Genomic DNA, 7,784 nt, shown 5'->3' with positions numbered 1-7,784 from the left:
AAATTTAGGTCTACGTGAAAGTTCGAGAAAAATTGGGGTTCGAGTCGATTCTGTGCGAGGAAGGTATTAGCACCCTCACGACGCCCAAAATTGGTATCTCATAAACATGTATTGACTTGATTTTCAAAATACGAGTTCAATATAATATTTAATCGTGATCCGATTGAAAAATAGGAATTTTAGTTTTCGATTTTTTTAGAAAGGGTGTCCTGTTTCACAAGCCGATTTAATTTCACCCAACATAGCGATGAAATCGATAGCTTAATATTAAATCGGTACATTGCCCCATTTTGAAATTAATTAAAATATGAGAAAAATATTCCTAAAGTGAGAAATTAAAATAGATAAAGAACATAAAAAAAATGATATCATTAATAAAAAATATTAACATGGAATACTAGAATATTAAAATAACAATAATAATGATATTTACAAAATAGAAACAAGTCATGTACTAATAATAAAATAGGAAAAATGATATATTTGGTAATAATAATATAAAATAATAATATGTACATAAAATACATATATATGTATATATATATAATAAAAGTATGTAATAATAATAATAATAATATCTACAATAAAAGAAAATATTGGGAAGCATATATATAAAAATATATACATAAAAATTTACAACAATAATATAAAATAATGATATGTGCAAATATATATATATATATATACATATGTATATAAAATATACACTAATATAATAATAGTTATAATAATACTAGCAATAGTAATAATTTGTAATAATAATATATACACAATATGGAATTTAAAATATATATATATATATATATATATATATGTATATAATAGTATTTAAGAATATATACATAAGAAATATATAACTAATGGCATATATACATATATATATATATATATATATAATACACATAATATATATATATATATATACATATTAGAAATGATAAAAATATTAACACACTACATAAGTGAATAAAATATAATAATAATACTAAAATAATTGATTTAAATAGTAAAATAACTAAAAGGATTAAGTTGAGCTAAAAAAAATATTTGGGGCAAAATTGAAATAAAAATAAAAGGAAAGGACTATATTAAACACACGCGGAAACATCGGGGACCAAAACAGCAAATATTCCTTCCCATAAAATGCAAGACATCATTGTGGACTAAATTGAAAATCGCGACAAATTCGGGGCCAAATTAAAAAACAAAAATGACTTAATTGTAAAGTAATAAAAAGCGGAAGGGCTAAAAGCACAATTTGCCCTTCCTTTAAAAAAACACGCGGATCCTAGGCGGGTCGGGTCGGGTCGAACCGGTCCAAGTCAAAACGACGTCGTTTTGGAGGGCTATATAAGGCCAAAAATAACCCAAAAAAATCATTTGGAGGAGGGAAAGAAAAAAAAGAAGAGAGAGGGAAGAGAGAAGGGAGAGAAGGAGGGGAAGGAAATCGGTCGGGCGACCAGGTCACGGAGGCTCACGGTGCTGGCGCGGCCACCGCATACGATTGTTAGGAAGGTAAAAAAAAAAAAGAAATCTTCTTTTTTTTTGTTTTTTATTTTATTTTATTTATATTTTATGTTTTAATATATATAGGTTAAAAACTTAAAATCGGATTAAAATAAAATATAAAAAAAATCACCTTAGATTTTTGTTTCTTCAATCTCTAATTTGAATTTGTTTTGGGTCGTTCTATTGTTTTTTTTTGTTTTTTTTTTTGCTGGAAATTTTTTTCTGGAATTTTTTTTTTTGGTGCTGGAATTTTTTGCTGGATTTTTTTTTTGCTTCCCCTCTTTTATCTCTCCTCCTTTCTTGATTAAGGTTTCAACACCCATCATCACGGCGATTCACCGTGCTCGAACGGAAAGGGAGCGCCACGGGTAGATCCGTAATACTCTTTTCTTCCTTGATTCTTTTTCGTTTTAAAGTAAGTTAAAGAAAAAAATAAAACAAAGCAAAGATAAAGCAAAGATTGAGATAATGAGAGAAAAATTGAAGTTCACCTTCTGAGCTTTCCTTTTTTTTTGTGTTCTTGATACAAACTTTTTTATCCCTTTTTCTTTTTTTGTTGTTTGGGTGGCTTTATATAGCCTAATTTTTACAAACTATTTTTTACTATTTTTACTATTGTTGCATGTTTGCTTCCTTCCTCTGTCTTTGCAGGTACGGTGGGAGTGTGTGATGGTGTTGGTGGCAGACAGCATGGGAGAATGGGAATGGTGCTGGTGGCAGACAGCATGGGAGAGTGGGAAGAGGCAAGTGGGAGTCTAGGGTTTTGGGATTGGGCTTGGATGTTGGGCTAGGTTAATTTTAGGTTTTGGGTTTGAGGATGGGTTAAATGGTTTAATGGGCCTGGGTATTTTGTAAACGGGCCAAAATTGGCCTACAACAGCTGCCCCTCTTTGCTTATTGTCGTGTAACGGGAATAGAGCAAAGATACAAAGAAAGGCCAATTTTGCCCGGTCTCGCTAAGTTTTGACTTCTTTTGGTGATCTCCTCATCCAGTGGTCTCTTTTAGTTCCCGTATCTTGTAGCTTTAGTTCAATCCATTGCATCTTCTGATATATGCTTTGTGGCTTCAATCCACTTTAATGTAACTTCAAGCATATAAGATTTGTAGCTTCGATCTGCTTTACTGTGACTTCAGAAATATAAGATTAACAGCTTCAATTTGCTCTTTTGTTGCTTTAGTCAGATAAGGCTTGTGGTCTTCTCTTCTGTAACTTTAGAAGGATATCATCTAATATCCTTGATCAGCTCCATTGCAACTTCAAGGAAACAAAATCTGGTGTCTTCAATCAGTCCCAATCTTATTCTTTACTCGATATGTGATCCTGAGCTCAACTCACTCAGCGTGTCCCGAAGCTCAACTCACTTCTCGCAATATGAGTTGATTTTGAACAACAAAAATAAAAAGGCTTAACTCACCTCTCGCAATGTAAATTGAAAAAAATACCACAATGTATGATCTGAAGCTCAATTCACCTCTCGCAATATGAGTTGATTTTTGAAAACAGAAATTGAAATTACCTCAACGTGTCTTGAGGCTCAACTCACCTCGCAATATGAGTTGAATTTTGAAAACAGAAATTGAAATTACCTCAACGTGTCTTGAGGCTCAACTCACCTCTCGCAATATGAGTTGATTTTGAAAGCAGAAATTGAAATTACCTCAACGTGTCTTGAGGCTCAACTCACCTCTCGCAATATGAGTTGATTTTGACGAAGAAATTGAAAAAGCAGAATTGAAAATACCTCGGTGTGTGGTGAGACTCAACTCACCTCTCGCAATATGAGTTGATTTTTTGATGAACAGAAATTAAAATTACCTCAACGTGTCCCGAGGCTCAATTCACCTCTCGCAATATGAGTTGATTTTGTGAACGAAATTGAAAAGCAGAATTGGAAATACCTCGGTAGCGTGGTGAGACTCAACTCACCTCTCGCAATATGAGTTGATTTTTTTGATGAACAGAAATTAAAATTACCTCAACGTGTCCTGAGGCTCAACTTACCTCTCGCAATATGAGTTGATTTTTTTGATGAATGAAATTGAAAAGCAGAATTGAAAATACCTCGGTAGCGTGGTGAGGCTCAACTCACCTCTCGCAATATGAGTTGATTTTTTTTGAAAGACGAAATTGAGAATACCTCAAGATGTGAACCGAGGCTCAACTCACCTCTCACAATATAAGTTGATTTTTTGAAAATGAAATTGAAAATACCTCAACGTGTCTTGAGGCTCAACTCATTTCTCGCAATATGAGTTGAATTTTGAAAACAGAAATTGAAATTACCTCAACGTGTCTTGAGGCTCAACTCACCTCTCGCAATATGAGTTGATTTTGAAAATGTAAATTGAAATTACCTCAACGTGTCTTAAGGCTCAACTCACCTCTCGCAATATGAGTTGATTTTGACGAACAGAAATTGAAAAATAGAAATTGAAAATACCTCAGGGCGTGTGCTGAGACTCAACTCACCTCTCGCAATATGAGTTGATTTTTTGATGAAGAAATTAAAATTACCTCAACGTGTCACGAGGCTCAACTCACCTCTCGCAATATGAGTTGATTTTGTGAACGAAATTGAAAAATGAAATTGAAATACCTCGGTAGCGTGAGTGAGACTTAACTCACCTCTCGCAATATGAGTTGATTTTTTTGATGAACAGAAATTAAAATTACCTCAACGTGTCCTGAGGCTCAACTCACCTCTCGCAATATGAGTTGATTTTTTTTTTATGAACAGAAATTGAAAAACAGAAATTGAAAATACCTTAGCGCGTGAGCTGAGGCTCAACTCACCTCTCGCAATATGAGTTGATTTTTTTGGTAGAATTTGGGTGTCTTTTCCTTTGATTCAGTGCGACTCTCATTCAAGATTTCTTACTCTGTTGGAGTACCTGTATATGCCATGTATGATGTTATCATGATATGCACATGTTTGTCTTAAATGTTTTTATGCCTACATGATTATGAAGTGCTCCTTAAGCTTGTTTGTCGTATGTCCATTTAGCCAAAATTGTTGAGGATTTATGTTCATTGCTTTAATTCTCGACTTTCTCTTCATACCTTATACCTGTCTTCAAGCTTCACGAGTAATCGACGTTTCTCAGATATCATTCTTCTGCCCCCGATTGAACTTTGTTCTTACTTTGAGACTCTTGTGCTTATCAAATTTTCATCCAGGTAATGTTTAACATTTCTTTTGTTTAGAGTATGTCATTTCACTATTTATCATGTAAATAAACACATAATGAGATGCATGAAAAGGTCAAGTAGGAACAAAATAATGTCTCATATTCATTGACTTCAAATGTGGCAAACAAAACAAGTTAACCAACGAGAGTAAAATGTCAAAAAGAAAGAAAGGATCGTATTCAACAAATGCTCTAGATATTTAACACATGAACTCTTCCACGTTCCTCGGTCAAGAATCTTTCGAGTATGGCTTCTTGCGAGAAAATTTCGAGCTTTGAAGTGCTTCAAATCGTAGTCTCATTGTTTGACCCATTGTTCAAATGCCACGCTCTTGGGCGAGTTTACTTCATTAGGACGCCTCTCGGGTTTTCATCCTAATCTTTGTGTTAATCAAGACGCCTTTTTGGGTTTTCACCTTGATTTTTTTTTAAGATGCCCTTTTGGGTTTTCATCTTGATTTTTTAGGCATAATATTTCTTCACAAGATCTCGAGTTCACTGGATTCGGTAACTCTTTCCCATCCATTTCAGTGAGAATCAAAGCTCCATCCGAGAATGCCTTCTTTACGACGTATGGTCCTTCCCAATTCGGTGTCCATTTCCCTCGCAGGTCTCTTTGTATTGGGAGAATATTTCTCAACACGAGTTCTCCTTCGTGGAATTCTCTTGGCCGTACCTTCTTCTCATGAGCCACGATCATTCTCTTCTGGTACATCTGCCCATGACAAATTGCCCTTAGACGTTTTTCTTCGATGAGGTTCAGCTGATCGTATCGAGCTCGAACCCATTATGCTTCTTCTAACTTTGATTCCATTAAGACTCTCGGTGAGGGATTTCAACCTCAATAGGTAGCACGACTTCCATTCCATAGACCGAGAGAAAGGAGTTGCTCCGTAGATGTTCATGACAAATTGTACGATATGCATACAAAGCAAGCGGTAGCTTTCGTGCCAATCTTTATATGTCTCATCATTTTCCCAATGATCCTCTTGATATTTTTGTTGGTCGCTTCAATGACCCGTTCATCTTTAGGCGATAGGGCGAGGAGTTATGATGCTTTATTTGGGCGCCTGCATACTTCTTTCATCATCTTATTGTTCAGATTCGTGGCGTTATCTCGAAATGATTCTTTCAGCAAACCATATCGGCAAATGATTTCCTTTTTCAAAAACTTGCAAACTGCAATCCTCGTCACATTGGCAAACAAGCGGCTTCTATCCATTTTGTAAAGTAATCGATAACCACAAAATGAATCGATGTCCATTTGATGCTTTTGGAGAAATTGGCCCTATAACATCCATGCCCCACATAGAAAAAGGCCACGGAGAAGTTATGACATGAAGGGGTGAAGGGGCTACATGAATTTTATCGCCGTAGATTTGACATTTGTGGCATTTTCCGCAAAATTGATGCGATCACTTTCCATTGTCAGCCAATAATAACCGAGTCTCATGATCTTTCTCGCCATATTGAAACCATTGGCATGCGTTCCGCAAATTCCCTCATGGACCTCTTCAAGTATTTTTCTGGCTTCAACATCATCCACACATCTCAAAAGCGTCTGATCCTTTCCTCTTGTATCTGAGGATATCCCCATCAAGAACAAATCCACCGCCATTCTTCTAATTGTTCTTTTATCGTTCTCATTCGCTTGTTCGGGATACCTTTGATTCTTGATATATTCTAAGATATCATGGAACCAAGGCCGTCTGTCTACTTCTTTCTCAATGTTACAACAGTGTGCAGGGACCTCGTATATGCTCATTTTGAGGGCATTATTTCGCTTCTCTACTTGCTTTGAACATTGAAGCCAAAGTGGCTGTGGCATCACCATTGGTTCTCTTCTCGTGGGAAGTAATGAAAAGTTATTTCTTTGAATTCCTTGATCAATCCACCACTAAATCATTGTACTTAATCAATTTTGAGTCCCTCACTTCCCACTCTCCACGGATTTGGTAAATCACTAGGGTTGAGTCCCGTACACCTCCAAGATTTTGATGTTTCGCTTGATAGTCGCACGAAGCCCCATGATACAGCCTCATATTCTGCGATATTATTGGTACGAAGAAGTTCGGTCTTGCGGTGAAGCGGATAATGATTCCGTCTGGTGATACCAGATTGCGCCAATTCCATGCCCTAAAGCATTTGACACACCATCAAAGCACATCTTCCATGACTTCTCTTTTGATGACTCAATTCTATTTCGTGATGCACATTAAGTTTTCGTCTGGGAAATCGAATCTTAAAGGCTCATATTCTTTTGTCGTTCGAGTTGCTAAGAAGTCAGCTATTGCGCTCCCTTTTATCGACTTCTGACTTACATAGGCAATGTCATATTCCGAAAGGAGGATCTGCCATCGTGCCATTCTTCCTGATAGTGCCGGCGACTCCATCATGTATTTTATTGGGTCCAGCTTTGAAATCAACCATGTCGTATGGTACAACATGTATTGTCTGAGTCTCCAAGCTACCCAAACCAGAGCGCAACAAAATTTTTCAATGGACAAATACTTTACCTCATATTCAGTGAACTTTTTGTTGAGGTAGTAGATCGCCTTTTCCTTCTTTCCTGACTCGTCGTGTTGCCCCAGTACGCAACCCATTGAATTTTCGAACACAGTTAAATACAAAATCAGTGGTCTTCCAGGAGTTGGTGGTACTAGCACTGGAGGACTGGACAAATATTGTTTTATCTTATCAAAGGCCACCTGGCATTCCTCGTTCCATTCTCTCGGGTTATGTTTTCGAAGAAGCCGAAAGATTGGGTCACATTGGTTGGTAAGTTGAGCGATAAATCGGGCGATGTAGTTTAATCTCCCTTAAAATCCTCTAACTTCCTTTTGCGTGCGCGGAGGTGGTAACTCTTGGATGGCTTTTATTTTATCTGGGTCAACTTCGATACCTCTTTCACTGACAATAAAGCCTAGCAACTTTCCCGGGGTAGCCCCAAATGTGCATTTGGCTGGATTAAGCTTTAGCTGAAACTTTCTCAGCCTTTCGAACAACTTCTTGAGGTGCACTACATGCTCTTCTTCCCCTCGGGATTTAGCAATCATGTCGTCGACGTAGACCTCTATTTCTTTAT

This window comes from Gossypium arboreum, chromosome 8, assembly GCF_025698485.1.
Source record: "Gossypium arboreum isolate Shixiya-1 chromosome 8, ASM2569848v2, whole genome shotgun sequence".
In the NCBI taxonomy this organism is placed as follows: Eukaryota; Viridiplantae; Streptophyta; class Magnoliopsida; order Malvales; family Malvaceae; genus Gossypium; species Gossypium arboreum.
Note: the sequence above shows the minus strand (reverse complement) of the source record.